The sequence below is a fragment of the Apodemus sylvaticus genome, chromosome 14 (assembly GCF_947179515.1).
Source record: "Apodemus sylvaticus chromosome 14, mApoSyl1.1, whole genome shotgun sequence".
NCBI lineage: Eukaryota > Metazoa > Chordata > Mammalia > Rodentia > Muridae > Apodemus > Apodemus sylvaticus.
The window spans coordinates 13,352,798-13,374,798 of record NC_067485.1 but is presented as its reverse complement, the minus strand read 5'-3'; positions in this window follow the sequence as shown (position 1 = coordinate 13,374,798).

Sequence of the window (22,001 nt, the reverse complement as noted above, 5' to 3'; positions counted from 1 at the left end):
CTCTCAGTGTTTGAGTATATAGGCAGCCCACGTTTTTATCCCAAATTTCATCCCAAGTTCATTTGAGAGGGAAGTAAAGGGGCCTTGTCCTCTCTCAGTGAGTGCTTGGGCTGGGGACTGGAATTTTAAGCGCTGGGAGCCTATTTTAAGATGCATCTCTGGCTGAGAACTTCTAGTAACAGGAGCGCACCAGAAATCGTTCAGTGATTCTGGCAATGCTGGGAAGCAGATTAAGGCCCACACAGTTGTACTCTGTCCAGCACTGTGCAGAGCTCACTGACTTGTGTTCTCTCTCTCTCACAAGAGTCTCACCCATCAATGAGCCCCATTTTGCAGAAAGTCAGCTTATTCCTCCCTAGAGAACACTTCATTTCATCCCTCACGAGTCCCGTGAATGACTGTAGAAATCACCACCCCACAAGTAGGGGATCACAACATGTGAAAGACTCACCAGCCACCATGACACAGAGAGAGCTCTGAGCAGGGCACCCTGCCCAACATCCTGGTGCCTGCCACAGTCACCTCTTTCAGGCCCAGCCCTCAGCCTACCTTCTGCCAGTGTCCAGATGGACAGGGCCAGTCTCTTCCCCATGTTAACAATCAAGATGTCCCAAAGCTGCCTGAGGCAGGCAGATGTCCCTAAGGCCACAGCTCATCATCAGCTGCACAGATATGCTTTGGAGAGGATTTCAGATGAACGGGGTCGGCTGCTTAAAATATCAGGTGCTGTCCGGAGCCCCACAGTGGGTTCTATTCTGGCTGTGTACCTGCTCTTTGGTTTTCGGTGGACTTCAGTGTAAGGTTTCAGAAAAGTATCTTTTCTCCGTGTAAGGTGATTATTCTGGTACATTGACATTCCCTGCAATTCCCTGTCTATTGCTGTACAACAAACCATTACAATCACTGCCTTCAAGAAGCTTCTACTGATCCTATAGCTGGCCGGGCTTTGCCTCTCCTGGTCTCACCCGGACTCACTCGAGGAGCTGCATGTGGTTCTTGGGAAGCCAAACATGGCTTCAGTCATGCGCATGCCTGGTAATCAGGCTAGGGTGTTGGTTAGGGCACCTCAGTGCTCCCCCTTGTAGCTTCTCACCATCCATAAGGCTAGACCTCATCTTTCCAAGCACTCAGCACGCTTCTGATTGTCTATGTCCAAAGGAAACCACTCTTGCAGCTGAACCCAGAAAGATAGAGAGAGGAGTCTGGGAGCTCGCCTTTTTTGAGACAGGCTCTCACTATGTCACCCAGGAGCCTCAGTCACGTTTAGAAATGCCATTGGCATGCGCTAATGGCCTGTTCCAGGAACCCCCTCAGAAGCTCCTATAGTTTCTCTTACTGTTCAGAACCCCAGTTTCTTCTGCACCTCCTGGTTTCCTGACTTGTGGATCACTATTGTCCAGAAACTCTCTCTGGCTCACCACCACCTCACCTCCATGGTACATCACACCCACTTAACAAAGCGATGGGGCCTATGGCCTTCCCAACCACAAGGTTTTATCTTATAGCACTAATCCTGAGTTTCTTTCTATAGAGTGGATCTTACATTAAACAGGAGAGCAGTTGGTTACAGCCCTAACAGCTGTGCCACTACTGCATCAGTCAGGCACATCTTGCCTTGCGTGTTGGTAATGCAGCAGACAGGGTTCATAATCGAAAGGATGCTCAATGCCAACTCTTCCCCAGCAGACTTAAGAGTACCTTGTAGCACTATACTAAAATGTAGTGACCTCATCAGTAGGGGCTTAACATCTACTTCTGAGAGGCACCCAACACCATTGGCCTGTGTGAGGAGAGGGGATCTCCCTGGCCAACAAATTCTAAGGAGGAAGCCCATCCCTGGTGCTGAAACTTTTACCCAACAGTCCTATGGCTCCTGGGCATGTCTGCTCTCACCCCACCCCCACTCACATGTGGTTCTTTCCTTCCAGCTCTTCAATCACTATTTCTACTAGATATCTAGATGCTGTTCTAAGTCTATAAAACATTCAAGGGATAGCATTATATAATAAAAGTTTTGTTTGGAGGATGGGCAAGATCTCTGATGGCGCCGGGCGGTGGTGGCGCACGCCTGTAATCCCAGCACTCTGGGAGACAGAGGCAGGTGGATTTCTGAGTTCAAGGCCAGCCTGGTCTACAGAGTGAGCTCCAGGACAGCCAGGGCTCTACAGAGAAACCCTGTCTTGAAAAAAAAAAAAAAATCAAAAAAAAAAAAAAAAAGATCTCTGATGGTCCAACACTCCACTCAAAAGTCAAGGCCTAGAGAAGACTAGATTCCAAAGCACAAACGCTTTTACAACTCTGTACCCTACTCTTGAAGTGGTGTCTAGTCATTCGTTTGTTTGAGTTATCCTGTGTATGGTTCTGCTCCTAGAAGCTCAGGGTCCAGAAAAGCACAGGCACACAATGACACAGTCATATATACCACATTATCACATCATATACCTTGAATGTATTCAATCTTTGCGTGTGCATTTTGCACTGTACTTTTGCAGAAATGGAGATTAGACTCAGGGCTCATGCCTCAACTAAACTGTTTTTTGTTTGTTTGTTTGTTTGTTTGTTTTGGGGGGTTGGGGGGTTTTTTTTGTTTTGTTTTGTTTTAGCTGACTTGAGCTTTGGACCGATACTTACAGGACTCTCTATACATTGCTGAACTATGAATCAGCATTTTGAACCTACCTCCGATCTCAGTTCCGGTTTGGGCATCAGCTGAGCGACTATGGGGCAAGTGTCATGCTGTTCCCCTGTAAAACAAAATAGTCAGAGCAAGAGCCCACCTTGCACAGCTGTGGGGAGAAGATGATGCATTGCATGAAGACAGCCTGGCACAGTGCCTGGCACACAGGAAGTGATGGGTACGCCTGTGAGCCATGCCTTCTCTTCTCAAACAAAGCTCCGTCTGGCCCTGAATGATAAAGTTGGTGTTAATGAAAGGTTGGTTGGTTTTGCTTGCAGCTTGGGCAGGAACAATAATCGAAAAAAGTATTTCCCCAGGGAACATGGACCAGGTTTTAAAGAAAACAACGAGAGGATGGGGAAGACTGCTAGTTGGCTTCTGAGGAGAGAGGACTTGAGAAACGCTGAGCCTTTTCTTCTGTCTCAGAGCTCCATTTATCCAGAGTTTTTCATTTAATTATGCATGGAAGGTAGACTCAATGGGAATCTATTTGCATAATAAAAGGAGTGATTGAATTCAGTGCTGTGATGCCTTTACCTTTCTCGGGATGCCTGGGCCCAGGCTCTTTGTCTGCTTTCTAAACGGGTTTTTTTTGGGGGGTGGGGGCACTTTTTTCTAAAAGGGTAAGAAATGTAGCAGAAGAAGATATCAATTCAGGGAGAGGAGGTGCCATGGTAACCAAAGGGGGTAATCGACTTATGGCCAGGAAGTCTTTCTTTTACTTTCCCTGTGAAGGGTAATAAATAGCTAAAGAAGAAAGTGGCTCAATTCCTAGGTATGGTCTGTCTGTCTGTCTGTCTGTTGGTCTAAAACATTCTGAAAACATATACTTTTTTTTTTTTTTGAATTTGGTTTTTTTTTTTTTTTTCGAGACAGGGTTTCTCTGTGTAGCCCTGGCTGTCCTGGAGCTCACTCTGTAGACCAGGCTGGCCTTGAACTCAGAAATCCGCCTGCCTCTGCCTCCCAGAGTGCTGGAATTACAGGCGTGTGCCACCACCGCCCAGCTAAACATATACATTTTAACAAACAAAACTAGAGGTAAATTTAGCATGTATTGAATAAACTTGCATTTATTCAGGAATTCCAAGAAAAATGCCTTACACTGATTTCAGTTTCAATGTTACGACCAGTTTACAGATGCAGATCTCTGGGTAAGAACCTCCCAAAGACTATAATCTTCTCAAGTTCTCGTTACTGTGAACTGAAGTTGCAGGGGTGGGAGGGAACCATATCTATCTGTTAAGGATTCTACAGGACTGGTTGACTGTTTAGAACTTTGTCAGTGTGGAGAGTTGTAGAGTTACAAATCCAGGACCAAGTTATACTGGTCTATCTTCAGTCCCCTTAGCAGCCATTCATCGCCCAACTCTGTCTAACCTAGTATTCTTCCAACCATCACTTAAACCTTTAAGATGTGCTAACTTCCCTGATCCCTAGCTTCCACTAATTCAGTCGCTCCAAGCTGGCTATCAGATAGAATCTAAAGCATCTCATTATCTCTGAGTTGTTAGACTCTACTTGTCCTGTTGCAGTAGCTTTGACTAGATCTCTGTTGGGGCTCATTAAAGAAAAGCTATTTCCTTCTGCCCTTAAAGCTACCCAGAGTTTATCAGTTTGGGCTGCCCATCTCCTGGCTAAGACAACCCATTGGATTTTCCCAGTGCGATAAGGTGGTTGATTGTCTTTTATGGTAAGATTCATTTCTTGCAGTTAAGATAGGTAAGCCTTGTCTTTTAATTCAGTTAGCTAATGTGTGTTCTTTGATGGGGAACGTCACCCTTACTAAGCAATTATCGAAAGGTATATATTATGTCCTGTCATTTTGTTGATTTGCAGTGTTTGATATCCTTCCTAGTCCTCTGTTGCTTATCTATTATTCAAGAGTGGTTGGTTCCTCTCTGTGCCTCACGAATGTGTTTGTCTTTCTCTTCAGCCCAAGAAATTCCTCCCAGCATTCTCTGGAGAGCTGCCTTACTAGGCACAAGATCTTAAAGCTATCTTTTCTCATAGCAGGTTTTGCTTTCTCCTTCAATTATGACAGATAGTTTTGTTGACTATATTAATCTGGGTTGGCAGTTGCTGTCTTTTAAATTTTGAAAAGTATCATTCCCAGCTCTCGTAGCTTTTGATGTTTCTGTTGAGAATTTTGTTGATAATCTGAGGGGTTGCCTTCACATGTGATTTTGTGTTTCTCTCTTGTTGTTTGCAATACTCTTTCTTTGCACTGTGTATTTAGTGACTTAGTTACAATGTGGCCTAGGGAAGCTCTTTTCTGGTCTTGTCTGTTTGGTGTTGTAAATGACTCCTGTGTCTGGATTGGCATCCTTTTCCCTCATTTAGGGAAAAATTTTCTTCTGTAATTTTGTTGAAATTATTTCTGTGCCTTTATAATGAAATTCTTCACTCTTTTTATCTCATAATTCTTAAAGGTAGTCTTTTAAAAGTGCTCTAATCTGAAATGTTCTCAGTACTATTTTCTAATTAATTTATGTTTATCCTTGTAGGAATGTTCTGATTCTTCAACCTTGTCTTCAAGCTCAGACAGTCCATCTTCTCCTCCAACCCAGCACATTTTTCAGTATGTCAGTCTGATTTTTCTTTTGTATTTCTATCTCCTTATTGAGTTCCTCTTTCGTATCTTGTATTGACGTCCTTATCTCATTAGCTGTTTGTATCCTTTTGTGACTCATTCAGTATTTTTTTTCCTTTGAACTGATGAACTGATGGAACCATCTGACTCCATTATTTTGTTACAAGGTCAAAATTAGGGCTAGAGAGATGGCTTAGTATTTAAGAGCACTGACTATTCTTCCAGAGGTCCTGAGTTCAATTCCCAGCAACCACATGGTGGCTCACAACCATCTGTAATGGGATCCGAGGCCCTCTTCTGGTGTGTTTGAATATAGCTACACTGTACTCATACACACATAAAATGAATAAATAATCCTTTAAAAAAAAGATAAAAGACAAGGTCAAAATAAGTTCATTTCTATTTATTATAAAACTTAAATTTGACATTTAAAACTGAAGTTTGACATGCTCCCTAGGAATCTGACAATACCCAGAACTCTACTCTGATAAGATAAGATCCTTACCTTACCTCTGGAAATCCCAAATTTTCCCCCTATAAAAGAAGCCTAAAAAGTTTCCCCATGACTGTTCTCTCAGATCCTGATTTAGGAAGACAGCCCTATGCAGAAATAAAGTCCAAGACAAAAAAAAAACCAGCAAGCATCTGTCAGAAGAGGCCTCTATTAGTAAGTCATGGTAAGGTATCTCCTGTGATGTCTGATACTGGTTCTGGTGAGAACCAGAACTAGTCTGGGGAAGTGAAGTGCCTTATAAGGCACACAAACTCCTGTCCAGAGCACTAGCAAGACATCCCACTGCCTGCCTGGCTTTTGGTGACTGGTTCTCCGTTTCCTGTATCTTTTTTTATGCTTTTTGGTCTCTTCTGTTACCTCATTGTAAGCCTTTCATGGTCTGATGCTGGGGTAACTGAATGGGTGCATAGAATGGGTAATTTAACTAGTAAGCACTACACTCGTTGAAGCTGTGTCTTAAGTAACTTCGACAAACTTTACTCTTCTATAATTAAGCAGGACATGATTACCCTGGCACCAAGGATAGCCTCCAATCCTTTTGTGGGCTCAAATGGCCTACATTTTGGATTGAATGTCTCCTGGAAGGCACTTTCAACCCCCAGCTGGTATGGGCCATAGCCAATGCCACTGTGGTCAGAGGCAACATCCAGTCTACTCCTGTGTGTGAAGGTTTGTATGATCTGAAATGGGCAGGGTAGCCATGCTCTGGTCATGGCAAAGAGGACCCCACAGGGACCCCCAGATGTGTACCAGAAGTCCTCCAAAAGTCCTGTTTTGCAGGCCTCTCCCGAGGACCCTCCCTCCCCATGTACACCTCTTTATCCTGCTTTGCCCCCACTCTTCTGAGCCCATCACCTCTCTTCCTCCTCTTTCCCCCCTCCTCTCTCTCTCTCTGTCAGCCCACTTGACTACTCCTTCTGCCACAGTGAAGTCACTTACTGTCTTTTTCCCTCTCCATTCCCGGCAGAGCATCCTGATGGGCAGCCAGACTCAGTTTTGTTCCCCAAGACAAATGTCATATTCTGTTCCCATTTCTATCCCTGAAGAAGCGACTTTGGTCCCTGTCCTTCCTCTTTGATAGATTCCTGAATGTCAATATACTCTGTTTTCTTCATTAGAAAAATCAGAATTCCCTTCTCCACACAGACCCCAGTTCTCAAATTACCCTGATTGGTTGTTTTCTTTAACCACCTCCCTATTTGGGATGACTGCCAACAGACTCTCTACACATTCTTTACTACCTGAGAAAGAGTGGATCCTAGCAGAAGCAGCTAAGGCACTGCCAGGGCTAAGCAATGTTGATAATAACCAGAGAATGGTGGCAACTGACCAAGTTCTAACCAAAAGGATGGGACTATGGAATGGAAGAGGGTATTAAGTCACCCAGTGAGTGCCACCAGGCTCTACTGGAAAGTCTTATATGGACATCCCACAAGTCTACTAATTTTACTAAAGTAGTTGAAAAGTATCTGAAACAAAATTCAGACAAGTCACCTTCAGTGTTTCTCCAGCGCCTCCCGGAAGCACACCATCTATGTACTCATATATGAAGACCTAGTAACTTAAGGTGATGAACCTGGCCTTTATAGGCCAGTTGGCCCCAGATAGACCTAAGAAAATCCAAAAGAGAAATAGGTTTGCAGGGAAGACTGGGTCAGAATTATTGTCGACAACAAGTGTGTTTAGCAATAGAGACAGCAAAGACGATCTGCTAATAATGAAAGTATATGGAGCCAGGGTGACTGTCCTGCATAGGTCTGGCACTTCCAGCTCTGAGCAGGCCACAAACAGAGAGGAGGGAGGGGAGGGGAGGGAAGAGGAGGGAGGGAGAGGAAAGGAGAGGAGAGGGGGAGGGGAGGGGAAGGGAGGGAGAGGGAGGGAGGGAGGGAGGAAGGAAGAGAAAGAGAGCCTTCAATATGCGTAACTGCAAGAAATTGGGACACTGGAAAAATGAATGCCCCCATTGAAGACAGACTGTCCCTCCCTGGTCACAGGTGGGCATTCCTCGAGCAAAACCAGTTCTGACTCTGAAATAATAGGAGGCATGGCTCTTTCAAATTAGCCTCCCAGGATCCTATGGTAACCTTCTAACCTTCTAAACTGGGGGCTGACCTGCAAACTTCTTGGTAGACATGGGAGCTTCATTTTTGGTGCTATAGAAACCTCTGAGACTTCCTTTAAAAAAAAAAAAAGAGCAGGTGTCAACAGGAGAAGCTAAAGAAAGGATAAAAGTGGGCTACAAAACAGTGGGTTAACATAGGAAAAGGAACTGCTACTCATCTGTTCATTGTGGTTCCCGAATGTCCCTTTCCCTTGCTAGGGAGAGACCTCCTGAATACGTGCCAAGCAACTATCTCATTCTTTGGAGAGATGCCCAAGCTGCAAATAGGTAACCTAGCCACAGCCCTGACTGTCACCTGCCCCTTAAGTGAGGAACATCTCCTCCTCCTAGGCCCACCCAAGACCCAGTGTACAAGAACTAGAAAAAAACATTTGATAAAAGACATGCCCGCTGTCTGGGCAGAAGGTAATCCCCTGGCCTAGTCAAGCACCTTTCCCACATTCACAGTGTGAGCTCAGGGGACATGCCCATCCAAGCTAAACAGTACCCACCCTATTAGCTCAGAGCTCAGAGCTGGGATCAGGATCCACATTAGACACCTCCCGAGGCAGGCATGCTCACCCCAAGCCAGCCAGCCTGCAACACTCCTTTATTACTGTCCAAAAGCCCAGAGCCCAAGACTCGAGCCCAGTACCGGACTTAAAGGAGGTGAACTCGAGGTAGAGTGGCTCAACCCTGAACTGAGAGGATCTGGACAACTGACCTTGACCCAGTTACTCCCAAAGCTGAACGATTCCTCTACCATCTGAGGTCAGGCCCTTAACCAGGATTTAAGCTGTCTCCACGGTGAGTACTCAGACGTTATCTTACTCTGTTTTGTGAATGATTTATTATTGGCTGCCAAGGATAAGGAGGATTGTTTAGAGGTTACTCAAGAACTTTTAAGGGCACTGGCTCGATTAGGCTATCCGGGTCTCCAAAGGGAAAGCTCAGATTTGTACACCTCAGGTTAGGATATGAATTAAAGGGAAAAGACTACTGTAAAAAGCCCGCATGGAAGACATAACAAGAGTCCCTACCCTGTAGAACTTGACCATACCCTGAACTCTGCCCTGATGAGATAAGATGTTCTGCCAAGGAATCTTGACTTGCTCCGCCAAGATGTTCTATCAAATAATCTGATCTGTTGTCTGCTTCTGTAATTCGCTTGCCAAATCCTTACTTTACCAAATTCCTCTGGAAATCCCCAGCCTGCCCTTTCCTTTTCCCTATAAGAGACCTAAAAAGTTTCCCTTTCACTGTTCTCTCAAATTCTGCTTTAGGGAGACAACCCAGTAGTTAAGTAAAACTTGCTCGAGTCACCACAAAATGGGTTTGTGGTCTTTACTCTTGTTCAGTGGAATCAACAGAACAAATTTATAGTTATTCTTTGGGGGGGGGATTCTTTCCTTTAATTTCTTAGATGTTTTTATCTAATTCACTCTCTCCAGAGGTCATTACTGTAAGATTATTGAATTTTAGGTGAATTTTTAGTTGCCTTGGTTTTTCACATTATTTGTGGTTTTGCACCAGGACTTGCACATGCATACAGAGGTTATTGGCTGAATTCATTTATTTGTTCAATATTTGTTTATTTTAACTCTTCTTTTTTTTCTTTCAAAGCAAGTGTTCGCCTTATTCAAGAGGAATGATGTGGTTGTAGTGTTACGGCATTGTTGCCCTGTGTTATAATGGTGGTTGGGGCACCCGACTCTAATCCAGGTCTCCCCAAGTTTTATCCTCAGCACCTACACTCTCTTACAGAAACTCCCTATGCCCCTCCAATGTGCCATTCACTGGTCAAGACATTCAAATTCACAAGACGCAGAGTGTCTGCAGTGGCATAGGTTACGGGGGTGGGAGGTGGAGGGGAGTATCTACCGTTATAGACAGCAGTGGGAGGCACCTACCTCATCTGGCCTCAGTGTGGGCTAGCACACTTCCTTTACCTGGGTTACGTTATGCTGACCTCATGGGGCACTACGCAGGGGCTAGAGGCTTGACAGACACGCTCACCTTTCCAGAGTGACAGGCAGAGGTGAATGAAGCCTTGCGAACAGGAAGTCTTCTGGGTGGAGCGCAGGGCTGGAGCACCCTGGGCACACAGTCCTCAGTGAGAGGCTTGAGTCACACAGACACACTAGCCTGACTGGAGTGATGGGTGGGGCTGACTTCACAGGTCCACAGTCTCCACTGGAGCAGTGGGCGGGGCTCCTCTCAGATAGAACAAGACACTGAAACTGAACGACTCATACACAGCAGAAACTTGTCTCCAGTTCTAGGCCCTGGAGATTTTGTGCAGTTCGGGGGTCCCTTGATCTGTAAGTTTGACATTCTCACACACGGTAGAAGCCACATTGTTGTCATGACTGCTTACCCAGAGCTACAGTGCTTGAACCAAGTCTTCCAAGGCTTTAAAGGCTTTAAAACGTACAAATTTTCACTGCCCTTGTGAAGATGACTTTCTCATTATTCAGTACAGTTTCCATGGGAAACCCAGCTGAGCATCACAGTATCTCATAGGGACTGCACTAGAGGGGTGGAAACTCTGGGAAGTCAAAGTGCAGAATCTCATTCAAGGAATAAATCATTCGTCCCATCTCTTTAGCAACGGTTAATGTGATCCCCCTTCCTGGTGGTGGTTCCACACTCTTCTGAGGCATAGCCCTATGACTAGGGGCTTCATAACAGCCCAACTAACTCTACAATGCTACAGGCAGCTTGGAAAGTGAGGTTTCCTCCCAGGTCAGAGATCTCATCTTCCTGCCCAGAAGAACTGGTCTCCATTAATAGGCATTCTCTAGTGTTAAATCTATAACATTATTTTCAAAATGGGGATGAATCTTAGGCATCCTAGATTTTTTTTTTGACATCTGACAACAAAGAACAAAGGGTAATTAGGCAGGAAACTAGAAAACAGGGAAGGAAGACATTCTAGAGATTAACATATGGAAAGCAGCATCAGACAAAAGACCAGCAACTGTGGCTTACCTGTGCTTCATTCAACCAAAAGGAGATGCTCAGAAAACCAACAGTACAGAGTTTTGGAAAATGGGGTCCATTTCCAAATGTGTATGGGTGTAAATCACCCATAAAAGGTCGCTGCAGGCTCTTCCCTCTGCCTTCTTGGCTCCTGCGCACAGGTGTGGCAAACCTTCAGGCTCCTCTGCATCTCTCCCTTAGTAAATTCTCTCCTTTCCTATGACTACCCATGTGTGTCTGTTCAAGTCATTGAAAAGAGGCAGGAGAACCTCGAGATTCCCGAGCTCACCCTCGAGATTCAGGGCCAGACTGCTGGAGTAGGAATGCTTTCTGTAAAGGCATAAAAACCTGTTAGCAACCTCAGTCCGTCTGTCTGTCTCTGTCTCTGTCTCTGTTTCTCTCTCACACACAGGACGATGTTTCCAGAACAAAGCACCCCGGGAGCTGCCAGCTGGTCCTGCCCACACACTCACTGTCTCCACCCCACTGTCCAGTAGACAGCCTTTGCCTCCCACCGTTGCCAGCACTACTCCCATAAGTATCGGCTACATGCTGTCTCAGCTCTATATGAATTTCTTCCTTCCCTTGCTCCACTGCACTCAGAATTTAGTTTGATCTTCCGCTGCGGGTCTCCCCTTTCCTTGGGAACCCACAAGGCCACCGGCCCACGAGGGCAAGGAGAGCAAAGTTGAAGAACACCGTTTAGGCAGACCATAAGTATGAATGAATAACAGACTTCTGGGATCAGCTTCGGAGAGGCAGCTCAATTTTAGTCCAGGGGTGAGGGGAATCTATAGGAAGAGGGGAGTAGCTAGGTTATTTCTGATTGGTGTTCACTGTACACTTCATTTGCATTAGGCAGCATGGTCCTTTCTGATTGGTGTTCACTGTACACTTCATTTGCATTAGGCAGCATGATCTTATCATCTGAGCGGGAGCACAGCATCTAATTATCATATGGGCTCCAGGGGGAGAGCATTTGCATGCAACTGTGTCAAAGGCCATCTTCCATATAAGGTCAGGTAGAGAATAGAAAGCCCCCACTCAGAGAAGGGAGTTCTCCATTTTGCGCTGAACCTGGAGAGATGTCTGGGTATGGTGGGCTGCAGCCTTCAGCAGCAGGGTCCTCCACCATTCTGTGGCTCACGCGGTCCTGACTTGAGCTCCCCATACCCACTTCCTCTCATCTCTTGCAAGGACACACCGGGTTTCTTTTCAGTGTTTAAGCTTCTGAGCTGGCTCCCATATTGGGGTCTTTTGATGGCTGTTTCCCTGGGTACCATGGGTGGCTCCTCTGCAGTCTGTCCCTGACTGCTAGCAGAAAGGACAGCTGTCCTCACAGCCCTGATGAGGTCATGTTTGCCTGTGTGTTCCCACTGTATTTCCTTCTCTCTGCTTCCTTCAGAGGAAACTCCTGAAAACAAAACTCTGGCATGAGGATTGGCACACAATAGGGCGATTAGCACCCAGTAGGGTCTCAGTAATGCATGTCCAATGAAGAAATGGACCAGTGCACACCTGCACAGATGTCCTCTGTTGTCAAGTTGTCATACCTCTCCAAGTGACTTGTTGACCTTCTGCCAAACCCACTGCCTCTGTCCCTGAACAATAGTCTCTGAAGATGCCTTAGTGTTCTGTCACTGTGAAGAGACACCATGGCTAAGGCAACTCTTACAAAGGAAAACATTTAACTGGGACTGGCTTACAGTTCAGAGGTTTAGTCCATTATCATCACAGCAGAAAGCACGGTGGCACGCAGGCAGACTTGGTACTAGAGACACAGCTGAGAATGCTCTATCCCAATCAGCAGGCAGCAGGAAGGGAGAGTGCCACTGAGCCTGGCTTGGGCTTCTGAAACTCCAAAGCCCACCCTTCAGCAATACACTCCTGAAAAGCCACTCCTTGGTGAGCGAGTCTATGCGTCTATGGGACCATTTCTCCTCAAACCACCACACTCCACTAAGTGGCCATCTTGTGGCTTAATTCAGGTTGCTCTTCATTGCTGAGATTTGATGTGCCCCAGTTGATCCAATCTGTTCCGAGGTTGGGAGGGAGGGTTGCAAAGCAAGAGATGTCAAGGACTTAATTGCCAATAAAACCCTTTATGGCCAAAATTGAGCAACAAGAAGTACTGGAATGACTGGCTTTTAGGCCAAGCCCACCTGGATTCCTTTCATCAATTTAATGATTCCAGCCCTGTGGGTGATGCCCTAGAATCTTTTCTTAGAACTTGGGCTTCTGTAGAATGTTAACTGACAGCAGATCCGAAGTTTTTCAGAAACACAACCAACTAGAGCAAATATTTAAAGAGAACGAGTTTGAAAGCTAAGTACTTGCTACGGACGTATTCCTCAGTAGGGAGAAATGTCCAGTACTTTTTAACTACTAGGAGACACAGCTACGGTGCACAGTGTTGGGAGTGGGGAGTCTAGCTGGTTAAAGAGAGAGAGTCGTCACAGTAGGATTAAAAAGATATGAACATAACTTGGGGAGGCTTTGCATACTAACGGTTTTATCTTAGAGGAAATCAGCTTGGTAAAGCCCTCTCCCAAACTTCAGAAGGCTTATGTTCTCTACCACGAGCACGACTGTATTTATGCAGAAAGAGCTGGCAATGACTTACATCACCGCAGAACCTCACAGGCGATCTTTATACCATAATGTTCGGGTTTTACATTTGAACCAAGGTTAGAGTCTTGAACCAGGTAGGATACTAGGATTACAAGACAGGTACAGATCAAATCTTTAGACACTTTTCAATTTGGGAGAACAGTGCTAATGGCGGTCTCATTCTCTGATGTCCAAGGGTAGGGTATACACATACAGTAGCAAAGCACTAATTTAGTCAGGGCAAGTGGACAGTGCCCAGGTGTGATGTGAGCATCCAGGCCACAGTACCTACAGCAGCCACGCCCCTCCCAGATACCCACAAGCCTCCTCCAGAGACACTGTGTGTGGATCTCCAGCTGACAGACTTCAGGTGGTAGGGTTTGGTGACCATCGATGTGCCTGCCTTCTGCCTGAGGATTAGACCATGGCTGCAGGCACCCACTGTGAAATGCCCCCTCCTCCTCCTGGATCTATGAGGATTCCTGCCGCCTTTCCCATGCTCCTGGTTCTCCTGAGGACCCCACCATACTGTCCATTTCTGACTCGACAGAATTTTTCTGAGTCTTTGCTCTGCTGTTATTTGTCTACTGGCCCAGGCCAACCCTTCTAATATATTTCTTACTCTCAATAATCTGCCTCGGTTTCCCCTTGAGTCCCACATCTGAGTACTTTCAGTCAGGTCTTAACTAACAGAACTATCTATTTTTTTCCCCCTGAATGACATTTACTAGAAATGGCAGAAGAATTTCATCAGACATTTTACACATTCAAAATTCAGATACAATGTATCCTGTTTAAACAGGAGTGCTTATTGGCCACTTTACATGTATTAAGAATATGCATTTAAGTAAACTTTAAAAATGTGTATGTGTGCTGGGAGGTGGTGGCACACGCCTGTAATCCCAGCACTTGGGAGGCAGAGGCAGGCAGATTTCTGAGTTCCAGGCCAGTGTGGTCTACAAAGTGAGTTCCAGGACAGCCAGGGCTACACAGAGAAACCCTGTCTCGAAAAAAAAAGAAAAAGTGTGTTTTGCTTACTTGTATTATATATGCCACATGTGTACAGTGGTGCAATGCCTGCCAAGGTCAGAAGAGGGCACCTGATGCCCTGGAATACAGATGGTTGTGAGGAACTATGTAGGTGCTGGGAACTGAACCTGGGTCCTTTGGAAGAGCAGCCAGAGCTCTTAACCACTGAGCCATCTCTCTAGTCCTTAACTTTAAAAACTTTTACATGTATGTAAAGTTTAGATATACAGCTGTGCAAATATGCTGGTCATATATATGCAGTCACACACACACACTCACACACACACACATATACACACACACACACACACCCCTACAGAAAAATCTTAAACCAGTTGATTATAAAGTGGCCATTTGAAAGGCCTTAACATAAGCAGGTATGGAAGTGATCCCTGATTTTGCTAAGTCATAGCAAAAAACAATCAAGAACATAAACAGACTAATAAAATATACACTGGATAACTGTACAATATACATATATATCAACTCAAATATTAAACTATCTAGTCTTGTAGCATATTTCTAACAAAATGTACTGTCCCTTAGTGATACACTATCTTAGCATTAGAATTAATCTTAGTACAGCTTTACTATCCAATAATAAGTTTATTCCCTCCTAACATTAACAAAATGTATGCATGTTTTATATGGGGCAGAGCCCAGAAACTATGCAAAAAAAAAACACCCCAGTTTATATAGAAAGAAATATTTTAAATCTAACAAAAATCAGTTTAGATATTTCCTGGGTATTTTAACAATGTAATCACTCTTTAAGTGAAAGACATTAGTTATTCATCTTTGAGGTACCATGTAACAACATGGCCTTATTCCTATCACACACAAATACAGCTTGCCCTGGTCCTGAAGGATGGTAAGGTTTGAATCTTTTGACTTCCCAGCATGTAAAGAAAATAAAGCATAAAGATGCTTGACTGTACATACAGCCATCATCTCATGTGACACAGCACATGTCACCCATCCCACATTTATCACTTGCAAATCAAGAATATTCATGCTCAAGAAAATTCTGATCCAGAAAATCCTATAAGAAAAGATTTTTTCTTCCTGAAAAAACAGATTAACTTTGTCCCCGTGCTGCTTTAAACACAAAAATGACACAAAAAGTAATTACATTAATGCAATGTGAACTTTTGGATAAATCATCATGAGTTTACAAAACACTGGCCACTTAGAAGTTTCCCTAGAGACACCACAATAATGCTCATTTACTGTTCTCCATGACTATACAAATCACAGCCAAGTTCTCTTGAGCACCTTGTTTCTGTGTCCCTAGTGGTTCAGCAGAGCACAGGGCCTCAGAAAAGCCCCAAAGAGAAACACACTTCAGCCTTCCCAGTCAGATGGCAGATGCCCTGATACTTAGCAGAAATCTAAATTCTAAATTTCCTCCCAGTTGACAAGACCTGTCATACAAATGGCATAGTAACTCAAACTACCCAACAGCACCTCATGGCTTAGAACTCCAAGGTGCACCAACTGTGATTTTGGAGTTCAAACACTTATTTCTGTTCACTAGACAAAGACGAAAGGCAGCTGATTGTGACTACAGGGGGAAGAAAAGTCTTCAATAAGATGGCTGCTGTTCCAGTCATCCAACCTTTTCTTCCTACTGGAGGTCAACTGTGAATGGGTGACTCCCCAAATGTGTCATGATCTGTGGGATGCCTGTGACCAGAGCATGGGCCATGGTACCCCTAATGGGTTACGTTTAGCCACCTTCCCACAATAGGTCAGTTAAAAAGACCGAATACTCAAAAGCAGAGATAGTAAATGTAGCCAAGTGACCACATTAGGAAGTAGAAGAGGTTCACTGACCCCCCCAAGTTTGTCTTCCAGGGTCCTGACATGGGGTTTGGGTTTAAGCAGAGGTCAGAGGCATGCGTAGCTAAGCAGTCCTGGTCAAGGTGTGGCCCCACTGATGACTGACTGACCCACTTCTTCTATAGTTCCTGCCTCTCCTGTAAACTGCTCTCATGAGGTATGAGAACTGTGTGGACTCTTTTAGGGAGACAAGCTCCCTACCTGCCTGACATCATGGCCAAGCCTTTTCCTTCCCCATCAGGAGATGCTTGGGAAATTTCAGTTCTTTCAGTTTTGTTGTCTGAGTCTTTCAGTTTTGTTGTTAGCTGGTGTGTGTGTGTGTGTGTGTGTGTGTATGTGTGTGTGTGAGTGTCTGAGTGTGTGTGAGTATGTGAGCATGTGTGTGTGTGAGTGTCTGTGTGTGTGTGAGTATGTGAGCATGTGTGTGTGTGTGTACATGAGAGTGAATGTCTGCGTGAGCATATGTGTGTGTGAGAGAGTGAATGTGTATGAGTATAGTGTGTGAGTGTAGTGAGTGAGTGTGCATATGTGTGTGTGAGAGGGTGTGAGTGTGTGTATGTGTGTATGAGTGAGTGTGTGTATGTGTGTGTATGAGTGAGTTGTAAGTGTGTAAGTGAGTGTGTGTGTGAGTGAGTGTCTCCTTAGGATATCTTCACCTGTCATGACAGTTCAAGGACCATTTGTGAAGATCTGGTAAGATGAGACCTATAAGACCAAATGAAGACTTTCTTTATGTCATGAAGTATCCAAGTGAGCACAGGAGGAGGTTCAGATTTTGGGGAAAGGCTTGGATATGATCCTACCAGAGGAAGTGTTAGATTTTGGTCCTGTGACCAAAGATAACCAAGTAGCATGCTGAGGATGTAATGTTCAGTGCAAGTCATAAGCCCTTTATTATCAAAGTAAGCCATATCTGTACACCTACATGATTACTTCTGTGTCCTGCCAGAGCTATGGAGAACCAGCCTAGATCATGACTCAAAGGCCCGAACCCCTTGATCTCTCAAAAGTAGAGCTTCTCTGCAAATCACCTTCAGAAGTTTGTTCAACACCGGGCTAAAAGGCAGAACTCAAACTTCTAAGAAAAATAAAATAAAACAAAAGAGACCACTTTAGCAGGGCCACTTTCACACTCAGCTATGAACAAACAGGGAGTCTATCACCTGCTCTAGGGTAAGGCTGTACCTGTCAGGACCCAAAGCCATATGGGAAGGAAGTTACCCTGGTACCCTGGTAAGCGCAAAGCCACATGGGAAGGAATCTGACATGGCCTGTTACCATGGTGATGAGATGCCAGGAACCCAGAGCGGTGCCCAGCCTAACCTCATGCTCAGTGAAGGCGCAGGAAGTAAGCTGTGAGTGACCAGAATCCACTTCCTTAGAGGAGATGAGCTTTCTTCCGCTGGCAAATGGACGTGAACTGAGCATCCCTGCCCAATCTGTCAAGAAGGAAGTACATCTGTGGCTATGGGATTCAGGAGCAAGTTTTGAGTTACTATAGACACAGATCTCGCTCCATTTTGTAATTCTCAGCCATGAACCTTGGGGAACTCACTGCCTCTCTCAGCTTCCCAGTCCCAGAGAACACGAAGCTGCCTTGGCAAAACTACCCAAGGAAGGAATGCGCCGTCACCAGAATCCAGCCAAGAATGTTTTAGAACACGTTTGAAGAAAACCCTTCTTAATGGCCAGATAAGAAGTACTTTTTAGATTAGATACGGAAAGAGAAAGTGTTTGCTCCAGCAGCACAGACAGTAAACTGCCAGGAGCCATCGAGGAAAGGCTAAGGCTAGAGACAACTTTCCTGGAGATGTCCCACCATTTTTTGCCTAGTCTAAGCTAGGTGAGCTCTGAGATGCAAGGCCCCAAGAGACTTCATCCCAGGATAGTTTCTTGCTATTGACATGCCTTTCCTATCACTATTATGTCCCTTCCCCCCATAGCATTTAGCTGTGACCCTCCTGGCTGGCAACCCCCACCCTTCCCCAGGCGTTATCTCCGGCCCTAGTTCCGTTGAGAACAATACAGCCGATTTCACCTTAACTACCAAGGCCTCAGCGCAGCTCCACCCGGAGACCAGCAGAAAACTGCTTGACTGAAAGCAGACAACCCGCCGAGAAGAAGATCCTATGAACTCTCGGCCATTTGGGGGGCAGGGTGGTTTTTCCAAAGATTATAAATATTGGCTTAATGATAGTAAAGTCGGTCTCTATGGGCAACTGTCCTCTTGACTCATTTCTCTTTCGCCCCCTTCCCGTTAACCTCAGAATTCTCTTCCAGGTAATCTGGTTCGGACGTGGGTGGTCGCAGGCGGCAACACTATTACATATTCTAAGGATTTCTAGGCAGCAACCTGCCTATTGAGCAAACTTCCTGCAGATCAACACAAAGATGAACTTTCATGAATTAATGCTGCTTAGATGAATTAAGGATTTCATAAAATTTCTGATTTGATTCAAAATAATTTTAGGAAGAAAGTTTTAAGAGATGTGTGCATATGTGTGTTTTAGTTGTTTTGCTAAGAAGATGTAATAAAGGTAGAATCAAGAATAGAATGTGCCCATTCCTCATACTAGTAAGTAAAGGTTGCATAATAAGAAAAACAATGAGTTTTCATAATTATGCTAAAAAAAGAGATAGGTAGGCATGGGACAAATTTTTATTCAAGGAAAAACATTCAGGTCCAAGGATGAAGCCACAGGTGTGCACCGTGATAAGGCAAGGCCACGTGAAAACTGTGGCTTTGAACTTATAATGAGCTTACAGAGTGAAACACGACTTTGAACTTGTTATTCATACCTTTCTGTAACTCCCCTTTTTTGTAACATTTTATCTGTGAGGTAATTCTTACATGGAGAACTTTTTGTCTAAACGCTATAAAAAGCTGAAAGCAATAAAGAAAGATGATGTGGCCATTTTCGGCTTCACTTGGTGTGTGTGCTATCTGTGTTCTTTCCTTTCTCTTCTCCCTGGTTCAAAAAGAATTAATGAGCTGCAAGATTCTTGCCTTGCCTTGCCTGTGAGAGGCTCCTGGCTGAATGGAAAGGAGCACTAGCAATAAATCCGTTGTCTAATACCCCACTGCATAGGTTGAGTGCCAGAAATCAGCACTTATTTACGTACAAATAATAAGAGAATTATAAAATATGAGATTATTTATTTAATCACAAAGAATTGTTTCCCCAGGTCTTATTTAAGCACAAAGAGTTAACTTTTCAGTGCTTATTTAAGTACAGAACAGTAGTAAAGAGTTAAGTTCTAAGCACTTAATAAAGCACAGAGGGTTAAAGAGAAAAGAAGCTAGTAATTTTCAGCCACAGAATAATCAAGAATCTTAAGCTTCCAGAGGCCATCAGATTCTAGCCCCTAGCACAGTTAGAGAGAATTACAAGGCCAGAGATCATGAGACTTTTGTCTTTTGTCCAACTCTGTGTTCCACTTCAGCTCCAAACCCCAAAAGGCCAGAGCAGGCTTCTGGCAGTAAACCCAGAATGACACAGAGAATGAGCATGGCCCTGTGCAAAGATGACGTGCAAACTCACGAGCATGACCCTGTGCAAGGAAGCTGTGCAAATTCACAAGCATGAACCCTGTGCAAGAAAGACATGCAAACTCATGACCATGGACCCTATGCAAAGAAGCTGTGCAAATTCACAAGCATGAACCCTGTGCAAGGAAAGCATGCAAACTCATGACCATGGACCCTGTGCAAGGAAGACACAAAAATTCATGAGCATGAACCCTATGCAAGAAAGAAGTGCAAATTCACAAGCATGGACCCTCTGCAACAATGACATGCAAATTCACAAGCATGGACCCTGTGCAAGGAAGGTGTGCAAATTCATGAAGCATTTTATATTTTTAAATGGAAAGGTTTTTTAAGAATGAAAAAGTAGGAGGAATTGGAGGAGGGAAAGCCATAATCAAAATGTAGTGTATAAAAAAAATATCTAATTTTGAACTTGCCATGCTGTGCAGGTGGGATGGAGGACACTCAGAGGCCTGGGTGCCACTAAGATAAGCAACTAAGTGACAGAGAGATGGGAAAAAAGGAGAAGCTGAGTAATGTGTGCACGTGAAGAGAGGGTACTGAGAAACAGCCTGACACGAGCAGCCTGCCCTGCCACCTGAGGCCACTGTGAGGTCCTCACTAGTGCTGCAGCCAAGGACCATGTCTAGGTCCGTGGCCCTCAGCAGCAGGGGTCTGTATAGATGCCCGGGGTCCATGGTATCAGCAAAGGCCATGCTGATTGTCTTAGTTAGGGTTTTACTGCTGTGAACAGACACCATGACCAAGGCAGCTCTTACAAGGACAACATTTAACTGGGGCCAGCTTACAGGTTCAGAGGTTCAGCCCATTATCATCAAGGTGGGAGATGGCAGCATCCAGGCAGGCATGGTGAAGATGGAGCTGAGAGTTCTACATCTTCATCTGAAGGCTGCTAGGAGAAGACTGGCTTCCAGGCAGCTAGAGTGAGGGTCTTATAGTCCACACCCACAGTGACACACCTGCTCCAACAAGGCCTCCTAATAGTGTGACTCCCTGTCCCGAGCATGAACAATCACACTGATATCCCTGGCCTGGGCGATGTCCAAGGGCTGCCCAGAGCTGGCCCACCTGGGCAGTGCTGCAGAGCTGGCTCTGATGGCGTGAGCATGGGATCACTGGCAGGCAGACCGACTCAGCTGCATCAGCTACCACGCAGGCCCAGATCCAGGGCTCTGAGGTGGCCCACCCAATCACTTACCCCATCTGTGAACCACTGGAGAGTGCGAAGGGGCAGGTCCTGCAGATCCAAAGCTGCAGGATCTCCATGACATGGCAACAACATGCTGTCCAAGAGGAGGAGCCCCAGTGAGGTCCCAGTATTGACAGAGTAGCAGAAGCCAGGGGCTTGGAACCAGACTCAGGATGGACTGTAATGGACATTTGCAAGTTAATCTATTTGGGCAAACGGTTATGCAGTGTGACACACTGTGACACACTGCAGCTTCCACAAGAGATTTCTGGCTGTTTGTTTGTTGTTTGATCTTTGTCTTTTGGGTTTTTTTGGCAATGAGGAGGGTGGTTACAGAAAGAGGGGCAGATGAGTGTGATTAGGGTGCAGGATTTGAAATTCACAAAGAATCTATAAAAACTTTTTTTTAAAAAAAGAAAAATATCTATTTTCAATTTTTTAGAAAACATAAAAGGCACAAACCACAGGGGAATGAGTTGATTTGATTAAAATCCAAAGCCGCTGAGTGAGTGTGATCAATGACACAGTGGAGTGAGTGGCCAAAGATGGGGGAAGGGCCTAACAGACTCTGGAGAACAGGATATTGTAAAAGAATCCTATAAATCAGGTAGAGAAAGGCTGTCGACCTAAACAGCAAATGGATAGTCTCTGAACCAACCCAGGAAGGTACACATGCTGGAAATTCAAGAGGGCATAGCCTTGTAAAGGGAACTAGCAAAGGGTCACATAGAGCAGCCATTTTCAGATGAGTGCATCACTTACAGGTGGTGACAGGCCCCTCAAGCAGGCAGCTGCTGGACATCTGTCCTTGTAGAAGCATTTTCTCCGCCAGGCTGTAGTGGTCTCTGTGGGGCTCTGGTTAGTTACCGTTCTTATCACTGAGTGTGTGTATGTGGAATCCCAGTCTCCTGAGTTGT